Genomic DNA, 12,010 nt, shown 5'->3' on the forward strand with positions numbered 1-12,010 from the left:
AACTTACAGATGTTCAAGCTGGTTTTAGAAAAGGCACAGGAACCACACACAAAATTGCCAACATCCACTGGATCATAGAAAAAGCAAGAGAGTTCCAGCAAAACATTTGTTGCTGCTTTATTGATTATGCCAAAGCCTTTGCCTGTGTGGATCACAATAAACTGTGGAAAATTCTGAAAGAGATGGGAATACCAGGGCACCTGACCTGCCTCTTGAGAAGCTTATATACAGGTCAGGAAGTAACAGTTAGAACTGGACATGGAACAACAGATTTGTTCCAAATAGGAAAAGGAGTACATCAAGGCTGTGTATTGTCACCTTGCTTATTTAACTTCTATGCAGAATACATCATGAGAAACGCTGGGCTGGAAGAAGCACAAGCTGGAATCAAGATTGCCCGGAGAAATATCAGTAACCTCAGATATGCAGATGACACCACCCTTTCTGAAAGAAAGGGCAGAAAGTGAAGAGGAACTAAAGAGCCTCTTGATAAAAGTGAAAGAGGAGAGTGAAAAAGTTGGGCTAAATTTCAACATTCAGAAAACAAACATCATGGCATCCGGTCCTACAACTTCATAGGAAATACGAAAACAGTGGAAACAATGTCAGACTTTATTTTTTTGGGGGGGTGGGGGGGGGGGGCTCCAGAATCACTGCAGATGGTGACTGCAGCCATGAAATTAAAAGATGCTTACTCCTTGGAAGGAAAGTTATGACAAACCTAGAGAGCATATTCAAAAGCAAAGACATTACTTTGCCAACAAATGTCCGTCTAGTCAAGGCTATGGTTTTTCCAGTGGTCATGTATGGATATGAGAGTTGACTGTGAAGAAAGCTGAGCACTGAAGAATTGATGATTTTGAACTGTGGTATTGGAGAAGACTCTTGAGAGTCCCTTGGACTGCAGGGAGATTCAACCAGTTCATTCTGAAGGAGATCAGCCCAGGGATTTCTTTGGAAGGAATGATGCTAAAGCTGAAACTCCAGTACTTTGGCCACTTCATGTGAAGAGTTGACTCGTTGGAAGACCCTGATGCTGGGAGGGCTTGGGGGCAGGAGGAGAAGGGGACGACAGAGGATGAGATGGCTAGATGGCACCACTGACTCGATGGACGTAAGTCTGAGTGAACTCCGGGAGTTGGTTGTGGACAGGGAGGCCTGGCGTGCTGTGATTCATGGGGTCGCAAGGAGTCTGACATGACTGAGCGCTTGAACTGAACTGAACGCATATATATGGGATTTAGAAAGATGGTAACGATAACCCTATATGTGAGACAGCAAGAGACACAAATGTATAGAAGAGTCTTTTGGACTCTGTAGGAGAGGGCGAGGGTGGGATGATTTGGGAGAATGACATTGAAACATGTATAATATCATGTGTGAAACGAATGGCCAGTCCAGGTTCAATGCATGATATGGGATGATCGGGGCTGGTGCACAGGGATTACCCAGAGGCATGGTATGGGAGGGATGTAGGAGGGGGGTTCATATGGGGAACACATGAACACCCGTGGCAGATTCATGTTAATGTATGTATTATATTGGCACAACCAGTACCATATTGTAAAGTACTTAGTCTCCAATTAAAATAAATAAATTTATGTTAAAAAATAAAAAAATAAGACTGTTCTATATGTCAGTGTCTCTTTTGCTGTCTCGTATACAGGGTTATCGTTACCATCTTTCTAAATTCCATATATATGCGTTAGTATACTGTATTGGTGTTTTTCCTTCTGGCTTACTTCACTCTGTATAATAGGCTCCAGTTTCATCCACCTCATTAGAACTGATTCAAATGTATTCTTTTTAATGGCTGAGTAATACTCCATTGTGTATATGTACCATAGCTTTCTTATCCATTCATCTGCTGACGTATAGAACAGTCTTATGGACTCTGTGGGAGAGGGAGAGGGTGGGAATATTTGGGAGAATGGCATTGAAACATGTAAAATATCATGTATGAAACGAGATGCCAGTCCAGGTTCAATGCACGATACTGGATGCTTGGGGCTGGTGCACTGGGACGGCCCAGAGGGATGGTGTGGGGAGGGAGGAGGGAGGGGGTTCAGGATGGGGAACACATGTATACCCGTGGTGGATTCATTTTGATATTTGGCAAAACTAATACAATTATGTAAAGTTTAAAAATAAAATAAAATTAATTAAAAATAAATAAATAAATAAAATAAAAAAATCGTAAATGGGTAAAAATAAATAAATAAATAAAGAGGAATGTTCCTAGTGGTTCGGTGGTTAAAATTGCCTTTTCCAGCGCTGGGGACATGGGTTTGATCCCTAGTCGGGAAGATCCCACATGCCTCGGGGCGATGAAGCCCATTGCACAACTACTGAGCCAGACTTAATTGCTAGTGAAGTCCACACAGCCATGTTACACCACAAGAGAAGCCACCACAGTGAGAATCCTGTGGGATGCAACTAGAGAGCAGCCACCACTCACCACAATTTAGAGAAAGCCAACGCACAGCAGTGAGGACACAGTGCAACCAAAAATAAAATAACTTTGAAAAATTAAGGAGCTGCCATCTTAGTGAGCAGCTGGTGAAGAGGGAAACAAGGAAGCCTCTTGCTTCCAAGGGCTCTTGCCCATGTGGAGTTGCACACCCCTTCTGGGGGAGGGTGGGTGAGTCCTTTTCTAAAAGCAACCGCAGAATAGACGCCCACCTGCGTGACACCAAGCACAGTGAGTGGGAAGCAAGTGAGGAACAGAGAACCCCTCTGCTCCTCCTTTCAGACCTGCCACCTCCCTAGAGTTGTGCCTGGCCTGAGCAGAGGTAGAACTCAGGTCCTTCTGGATTGTGGAAAAAAATGATTCTCTGTTGGCATTACCCCACTAGTGAACTAGTTTTGACGATTTTACTTTACCTGGCAGCACATGAAGCAGGAGGCTTTCCTTGCTTTTTGGAGTGAAGTCATCTTCATGTCAAATTCTGTACCACGAACTTGTTGGCCACTAAGGAAAGAAAATGAAGTCACTCAGTAGTGTCTGACCCTTTGTGAACCCATGGGCTCTACCCTTTAAGTTGGCTTAAAGCTCAACACTCAGAAAAATAAAATCATGGCATCTGGTCCCATCACTTCATGGCAGATACATGGGAAAACAGGGACAGACTTTATCTTTGGGGGGGCTCCAGAATCACTCCAAAGGATGAGTTCAGCCATGAAATTAAGACTCCTTGGAAGAAAATTTATGACCAACCTAGAGAGCATATTAAAAAGCAGAGACATTACTTTGCCAATAATGGTCCATCTAGTCAAGGCTATGATTTTTCCAGTGGTCACGTATGGATGTGAGAGTTGAACTATAAAGAAAGCTGAGTGCAGAATTGATGCTTTTGAACTATGGTGTTGGAGAAGACTCTTGAGTGTCCCTTGGACTGCAAGGAGATCCAACCAGTCCAGCCTAAAGGAAATCAGTCCTAAATATTCATTGGAAAGGCTGATATTGAAGCTGAGACTCCTTCAGCCACTCCTTTGGCCACCTAATGGGAAGAACTGAGTCATTTGAAAAGACCCTGATGCTGGGAAAGACTGAAGGCTAGAGGAGAAGGGCACGATACAGGATGAATTTGTTGGATGGCATCACCAAGTCAATGGATGTGAGTTTGAATAAACTCTGGGAGTTGGTGATGGACAGGGAGGCCTGGATTGCTTCAGTCCATGGGGTCACAAATTGTTGGACACAACTGAGAAACTGAAGTTAACTAGACTGTACCCTGCCAAACTCCTCTGTCTCCTGGATTTTCCAGGCAAGAATCCTGGATTGGGCTTCCATTTCCTTCTCCAGGGGATCTTAACGACCCAGAGCACTGTAGGAAGATTATTTATGGTCTGACCCACCAGGGAAGTTGGTCAGTATCATGTGTTAAACAAACCCTTGTGTGATAGCTGAGCTTTAACCACATCACATTCTTGCTCCTCACACATGAGAGTCTTGTAGAGCAGGGGTTCTCCAACCACCAAGCTGAAGACACTATAGGAACCTCCTACCCACCTCCCTTGGCTACACAACAGTATGTAAACAAGGAGAGGGGAGGGGACAAGCAAAACTTTATCTGTATTTACAGCCTCTCCTCATGACTCGCATTACTGCCTGATATAGCAAATAATGGAAGCCCTGAAACTATGTTTGAGACTTCATTTTTATTTTTATTTATTTATTTATTAATTTTAATTTAATTTTATTTAACTTTAAAATGAAACTGGAGCTATTATACAGAGTGAAGTAAACCAGAAAGAAAAACACCAATACAGTATACTAACGCATATATATGGACTTTAAAAAGATGGTAACAATAACCCTGTATATGAGACAGCAAAAGAGACACTGATGTATAGAACAGTATTTTGGACTCTGTGAGAGAGGGAGAGCGTGGGATGATTTGGGAGAATGGCATTGAAATATGTATAATACCATATATGAAATGAGTCGCCAGTCCAGGTTCAATGCACGATACTGGATGCTTGGGGCTGGTGCACTGGGAAGACCCAGAGGGATAGTATGGGGAGGGAGGAGGGTTCAGGATGGGGAACACATGTATACCTGTTTAAGACTTTAAATGTCCATATGTACTGGATTCAAGTCAAGTTGGAATATCCTGAGATTGCCAAAAAAAGACTGAAAACCCTGCTTCCATTTCCAACATCCTGGTCTTTTTGAAGCAGGGTTTTTCTGCAGTGTGTTGCGTGTGCTCAGTCATGTCCAACTCTTTGTGACCCCATGGACTGTAGCCCACCAGGCTTCTTCTGTCCATGGGACTCTCTAGGCAAAAATACTGAAGTGTGTTGCCATGCCCTCCTCCAGGTGATCTTCCTGACCCTGAGATTAAACGTATGTGTCCCCTGCATTGGCAGGTGAATTCTTTATCACTGAATCACCAATAGCAACAAAGCAACGTTATGGAGTGTGTGAGTTGTCTGACTCTTTTTGACCCAATGGACTATACAGCCCATGAAATTATCCAGGACAGAATACTGGAGGGGATAGCCTTTCCATTCTCCAGGGTATCTTCCCAACCCAGGAATCAAACCAGGGTCTCCTGCATTGCACATAGATTCTTTACCAGTTGAGCTGCCATGGAAGCCCAGTTATGGAGTTGACTGGACATAAGCAGCACGCTTCAGGGGTCTATGTCTTCCACTGTTCCCCCAGATGGCACCATCTCTTTGCAGAGAGACAAGCTCATGGCTCCCACTGATCATACATTATGGTGAGTGGTACAAATATTTCCTAATTTTATGGTACAAATATTTCTTTTATTTATCACATGGGATAATTACAGAAATAAAGTGCGCCATATAAGCCATATGCTTGAATCATCCAGAAACCATTCCCACACCCATGCCTACTCCCACTTATTGGTACATTGAAAAATTGTAGAGGACTGTGTTCTGGGAGGTTCTGCAGAGTATTCCTGTGGGGTGGAGCCTGGCACTGTGACCTCTGGCAGGGTCCCACTCCCAGCCTCCTCCTGGCTACCTCTGCCACTGTTTGGAGGAGTTGCTGCCAGTTGGCCAGCTCTGACCTGCAAGCTTGTGTTTTGTTGGGACACGTGGGAGAAGAAGGCGGGATTATGGTGGAGACTTAAGAATGGATGCTTAATTCCAGTAACAGTCAGGAGGTGGAATCTGTTTGAAATCATGCTCTTTAGGGAACAACGTGTTTTCTTAGTAAATCCATCAACACACTTAAGTCCAGCTGAGGCTCACCTCCCTGTACAACTTCCCCTGAGAGGTACCTTGGAGTTCAGAGCCCCATGTCAACTCTTATTATTTTTTTTTAGTTATTTAATTTTTTACTGGAGTATAGTTGCTTTACAATACTGTGTTAGTTTCTGCTGTACAGCACAGTGAATCAGCTATGTATACAGATGCAGATGGATATATATGCTATCTTTGAAACTTTTTCTTCTCATTTAGATCACCACAGAGCACTGAGTTCCCTATGCTATACAATAGGTTCTTAAGAGTTATATATTTTATACATAGTATGAATAGTGTGGCTTAGCTGGTAAAGAATCTGCCTGCAATTCAGTAGACCTGGGTTGGGGAAATCTCCTGGAGAGGGGAAAGGCTACCCACTTCAGTATTCTGGCCTGAGGATTCCATGGACTGTCCATGGGGTTGCAAAGAGTTGGCCATAACTAAGTGACTTTCACCTTTCCATCAATAGTGTATGGGCTCCCCTGGTGGCTCAGATAGTAAAGAATCTGCCTTCAGCTTGGGAGACACGGGTTCAATCTCTAGGTCAGGAAGATCCCCTGGGGAAGGGAATGAGTACCTACTCCAGTATTCTTGCCTGGAGATTCCTATGGAAGGAGGAGCCTATCAGGCTACAGTCCATGGGGTCACAATGAGATGCAACTGAGAAACTAATGCTTTCACTTTTTTTTCCCCCACTTTCTTCATCAATAGTATGCATGTGTCAATCCCAATCTCCCAGTTCTCCCCACCCACGCTTTTCCCCTTGGTGTTCATACATTTGTTCCATGCACAGGAGAGACTTTGCATGCACTCACAAGCTGCTCATCAGGTTTCATAATAGAAGAGTGTTCCAACCTCATGTTCAGTGCTTTTCTGGCCTGAATTCAGTGAATTAAGGGGGAAGTTGAAGTTTTTCCTTCTGACTGCCATGCCAGGCAATTAGGAAGTCACACTAGGATGATCACAAAGTGAAATCAAAGCTTGAGCTTTCCAGGGCGGAGTCCAGCTTCCTTCTGGTGGTGCAGTGCCTTTCGTGCATGGATCCTAGCCGACGGACCTCCGTGCTCCCAGAGATGAGGAGAGGAGGCCGTGGGAAAGTCCTGGGCTCAACATGTGGTGCTGCTTATAATGTCTTCATTTGTAACTACATTTTCTCCTCATGTTTATAGCCATGGGACTTTCAGAAATGGAGAGCCAGGCTGAGGAATGGGCATGCTTGCTTACTGGCTGATTTTGTCTTGTGACTTCCTGTTATTCGGAAGGGAGCATTGTAACAGCAGTGGTCGGAGGGTTCCGGGGCTTACTTCATCGTTCATCACCACTCTCCAGTTCTAGAACATTCTCACCACCCCAAAAGGCCTTCTTCATCCATCACCTTCTTCATCCATCACCATATCTCATTACCCTAAGGAATTAGTTCATCCATCACCACCATCCACATCCAGAACATTCTCATCAACCCAGAATTGCCTAGTTCTTCCATCAACACCATCTATTTCTAGAATATTCTTGTTGCCCCAAAGGATCTAGTTCATCCATCACCACCATCCACTTCCAGAACATTCACATCACCCCAAAGGGAAAGCTTGTACCCATTGAGAAATTTTCCTGTTCTTATCAGGATGTGCTGGATGATCATGTGTTGCGTGTTTTGGGGTCACATTGTTGGAGGTGATGAGCTGTATATCCCCAGCAGGGACAAAAAGTGGAGTCCAGGCTCATGTGAGAACCCAGTTGTCTCCACACACGGGGAGTAAGCCCTTAGGGTGCCTTGCCAGCAGAGCTGTCGCTCCTGCCCTTGCAGAGAGGATCAGTGAGTCCTTATGTGACATGTGGGAACCCACGGTAACTGCACCTACAAAAAGTGGGGTGTTTGGGGCCATGAGAATAACAGTTCATTCCCAGCAAAGCTGTTAAATAAATGTTGGCTAAATGTTTCTGCTCTAATGTCATTTGCATATCTGTTTTATGTTTTATGTCTTCCATGGTGGCTTAGATAGTATAGATTCTGTCTGCAGTGCAGGAGACACAGCTTTGATCCCTGGGTCTGGAAGATCCCATGGAGAAAGGAACGGCAACCCATTCCAATATCCTTGCTTGGACATTCCCATGGACAGAGGATCCCAGAGGTCAAAAGTGCATGGGGTTACAGAGAGTCAGATATGATTGAGTGACTAAACTTAGTGTTTTACATCTAAGAGCTGTAAAAACGAAGGTACTAGACATACTTAACAATATCATAAAAAGCATCTTGTTGCATGATTCTATGAGTACATACTGCCCAGAAGAGTCAGATCCCTGGAGACATAGGAAAGGTGGGTGAAGGTTGGGAGGATGGCAGTCTTTCCCAGTGGTGTGGAGTTCTTTTGTCGGTGATGGAAATGTTGTGGAATGAGACAGTGGTGTTCCTATGAATTTATTAAAGTCTGCTAAACCAGACACTGCCAGAGGGTGAATTTTTGGGTATATGAGCTTCATCTCAGTATTCCAAATCACATCAATGCTGGAAATGCCCAAAAGAATGTTTTGTTTTGTTTTGTTTTGTTTTTATTATTTTTTTTTAAACTTTACAATATTGTATTGGTTCTGCCATGTATCAACATGATCCGCCACAGGTTTTTAATTTAAAATGAGTCTATGTGGGAACAGATTTATGGTTATAAAGGGGTTTGGTGTGGGGAAGACAAACATTAGGGATTGGGGGTTAGCAGATGCAAGCTATTCTATACAGAATGGATAAACAAGGTCCTATTGTAGAGCACATAAAGAAAGCTGAGCACCAAAGAATTGATGCTTTTGAACTGTGGTATTGGAGAAGACTCTTTGAGAGAGTCCCTTGGACTGAAAGCAGCTCCAACCAGTCCATCCTAAAGGAAATCAGTCATGAAAATTCATTGGAAAGACTGATGCTGAAGCTGAAGATCCAATCCTCTGGATATCTGATGAGAAGAATAGATGCATTGGAAAAGACCCCGGTGCTGGGAAAATTGAAGTCAGGAGGAGCAGAGAACGACAGAGGATGAGATGGTTGGATGGCATCACCGACTCGATGGACATGAGTTTGAGGAAGCTCTGGGAGTTGGTGATGGACAAGGAAACCTGGCGTGCTGCAGTCCATGGGGTCTCAAAGAGCTGGATACAACTGAGCTACTGAGCTAAACTGACTGTAGAGCATAGGGACGTATATCCAATATTCTGTGATAAGCCATCATGGAAAAGAATATGAAGGAATGTATATATATGAGTCAATTTACTGTACAGCATAAATTAATGCAACATTGCAAATCAGCTGTCCTTGAATACAGTTTTTAAAGACAGACTGCAATAAAATTGCTGCTTTTCACTCATTAAATTGTCACACATCTAACCAAGCTGACACTGTCTGTTCTTTGTAGATCAATAGAATTTCTACATATTGACCGTGAGAATGTAAATTAGTTACACCCACATTGGTGTAAAATTTCTGTTGGGAGGTTGGAAACAAATTAAAAAAAAAAAAAAAAGAAGGAAGAAAGAAAGAAAGAAAAGAAACAAGGTCATGTGTGACTCCAGACTGAGAATCTTGGCTCTACCTTAGAGGTCAACAAACTTTGTGACGGTAAACATTTTGGTCCTTGTGGAGCTCAATGTTCCCATCATGCTGACAGCTCTGCCACTATGGCCGGGGAGCAGGCATGGATGGTCCCTGAAGGGCTGGATGTGGCTATGATCCCATAAAACCCAGACAGAGTGTTTTCCAGCCTTGGGACCTCTCCAGGGTACTAAAGGATGGGGTTCACTGAGGATGCTTCCTGAATGTGAGCTGAGGCCTGCATGGTCATCTGCCCAAATGTTTCTAATCTTTTTCTTTGCAACATTGATAGCCATGTCTCTTGTCATTTTCATCTCACTGTTCTCTGGCTTGGATAATGTGACTGTGGCCCATTCACAGCCTGTAAATGAGACATGTAAAACAGCAAAAGATGATGTGATCAGAGCTTCCTTTCTGAGATTGACAGACCATAAAGTCTCTGTTCATGTGAAGTTATGGGTATGAAGTGATGGATTTATGTGAAGGGTATGGGTTGAGTCTTCACCAAGATTATATGAGAGGCTAAGATAAGAGGAACAGTTTTTTGGAATATATGTGTGCCAGGGTGCTTATCGTGTTCTGTTCCCTTCTTATTTGTAGACTTTTACAAGGGCACAAATGTCTTACCAGGTAAAAGCTGATGTGTGTTCCACTTATTATGGGTATTAAAAACATTGAATCTTAAATGACATTAGCCAAGCACAAGGTCTGAGCATCTTATATGCCTGATAAGTTCGTTTCATTGTAGGAAACATGGATGTAGAAAAACTTAATGATAAACCTTAGTTCAATTCAGTACAGTTCAGTTCAGTCGCTCAGTCGTGTTGGACTCTTTGCAACCCCATGGACAGCAGCACGCCAGGCCTCCCTGACCATCACCAACTCCCGGAGTTTACCCAAACTCCTGTCCATTGAGTTAGTGATGCCGTCCAACCATCTCATTCTCTGTCGTCCCCTTCTCCTCCTGCCCTCAATCTTTCCCAACATCACAGTCTTTTCAAATGAGTCAGCTCTTCTTATCAAGTGCCCTAAGTATTGGAGCTTCAGCTTCAGCATCACTCCCTCCAATGAACATTCAGGACTCATTTCTTTTAGGATGGAGCAGCTGAATCTCCTTGCAGTCCAAGGGACTCTCAAGAGTCTTCTCCAACACAACAGTTCAAAGCATCAGTTTTTGGTGCTCAGCTTTCTTTACAGTTCAAATCTCACATGCATACATGACTACTGGAAAAACCATAGCTTTTATGGACCTGTGTTGGCAAAGTAATGTCTCTGCTATTTAATATGTTGTCTAGGTTGGTCATAAATTTTCTTCCAAGGAGTATGCATCTTTTAATTTTATGGCTGCAGTCACCATCTGCAGTGATTGTGGAGCTCCCACAAAAAAAAAAATCTGCCACTGTTTCTATTGTTTATCCATCTATTTGTCATGAAGTCATGGGACCAGATGCCATAACCTTTGTTTTCTGACTATTGAGTGTTAAGCCAACTTTTGCACTCTCCTCTTTCATTTCCAACAACAGGCTCTTTAGTTCTTCACTTTTTGCCATAAGGGTAGTGTCATCTGCATATCTAAGGTAATTGATATTTCTCCCAGCAATTTTGATTCCAGCTTGTGTTTGATCCAGCCCAGCATTTCTCATGGTGTCATCTGCATATAAGTTAAATAAACAGGGTGACAATATACAGCTTTGACATACTCCTTTTCTTCTTTGGAACCAGTCCATGTCCAGTTCTAACTGCTGCTTCCTGACCTGCATAGAGATTTCTCAAGAGGTCAGTCAGGAGGTCTGGTATTCCCAAAGCTTTCAGAATTTTCCACAGTTTATTGTGATTCACATAGTCAAAGGCTTTGGTATAGTCAATAAAGCAGAAATAGTTTTTTTTTAACTCTTGCTTTTTCAATGATCCCTATGATGTTGACAATTTGATCTCTGGTTCCTCTGCCTTTTCTAAGCTGGAACATATGGAAGTTCATGGTTCATGTATTGTTGAAGCCCTTCTAGGAGAATTTTGAGCATTAGTTTCCTAGCGTGTGAGATGAGTGCAACTGTGTGGTCATTTGGGTTTTCTTTGGCATTACCTTTCTTAGGTATTGGAATGAAAACTGATCTTTTCCAGTCCTGTGGCCACTGCTGAGTTTTCCAAATTTGCTAGCATACTGAGTGCAGCACTTTCACAGCATCATCTTTCAGGATTTGAAATAGCTCAACTGGAATTCCATCACCTCCACTAGTCTTGTTCATAGTCATGCTTCCTAAGGCTCACTTGACTTCACATTCCAGGATGTCTGGCTCTGGGTCAGTAATCACACCAGTGATTATCTGGTCATGCAGTTTTGTGTGTGTGTGTGTGTGTGTGTGTGTGTGTGTGTGTGTGTGTACAGTTCTTCTGTGCATTCTTGCCACCTCTTCTTAATATCTTCTGCTTCTGTTAGGTCCTAATATTTATGTCCTTCATTGAGCCCATGTTTGCATGAAGTGTTCCCTCTGTACGTCTAATTTTCTTGAAAGGATCTCTAGTCTTTCCCATTCTACTATTTTCCTCTATTTCTTTGCACTGGTTATTAAGCAAGGCTTTCTTCTCTCTTCTTGTTATTCTTTGGAAATCTGCTTTCAAATGTGTATATAATTCCTTTTTTTTTTTTCCTTTGCTTTTCACTTTCGTTCTTTTCACAGCTATTTGTAAGTCCTCCTCAGACAGCCATTTTCCTTTTTT

Source organism: Bos mutus, unplaced genomic scaffold, assembly GCF_027580195.1.
Source record: "Bos mutus isolate GX-2022 unplaced genomic scaffold, NWIPB_WYAK_1.1 CTG163, whole genome shotgun sequence".
Classification (NCBI taxonomy): domain Eukaryota; kingdom Metazoa; phylum Chordata; class Mammalia; order Artiodactyla; family Bovidae; genus Bos; species Bos mutus.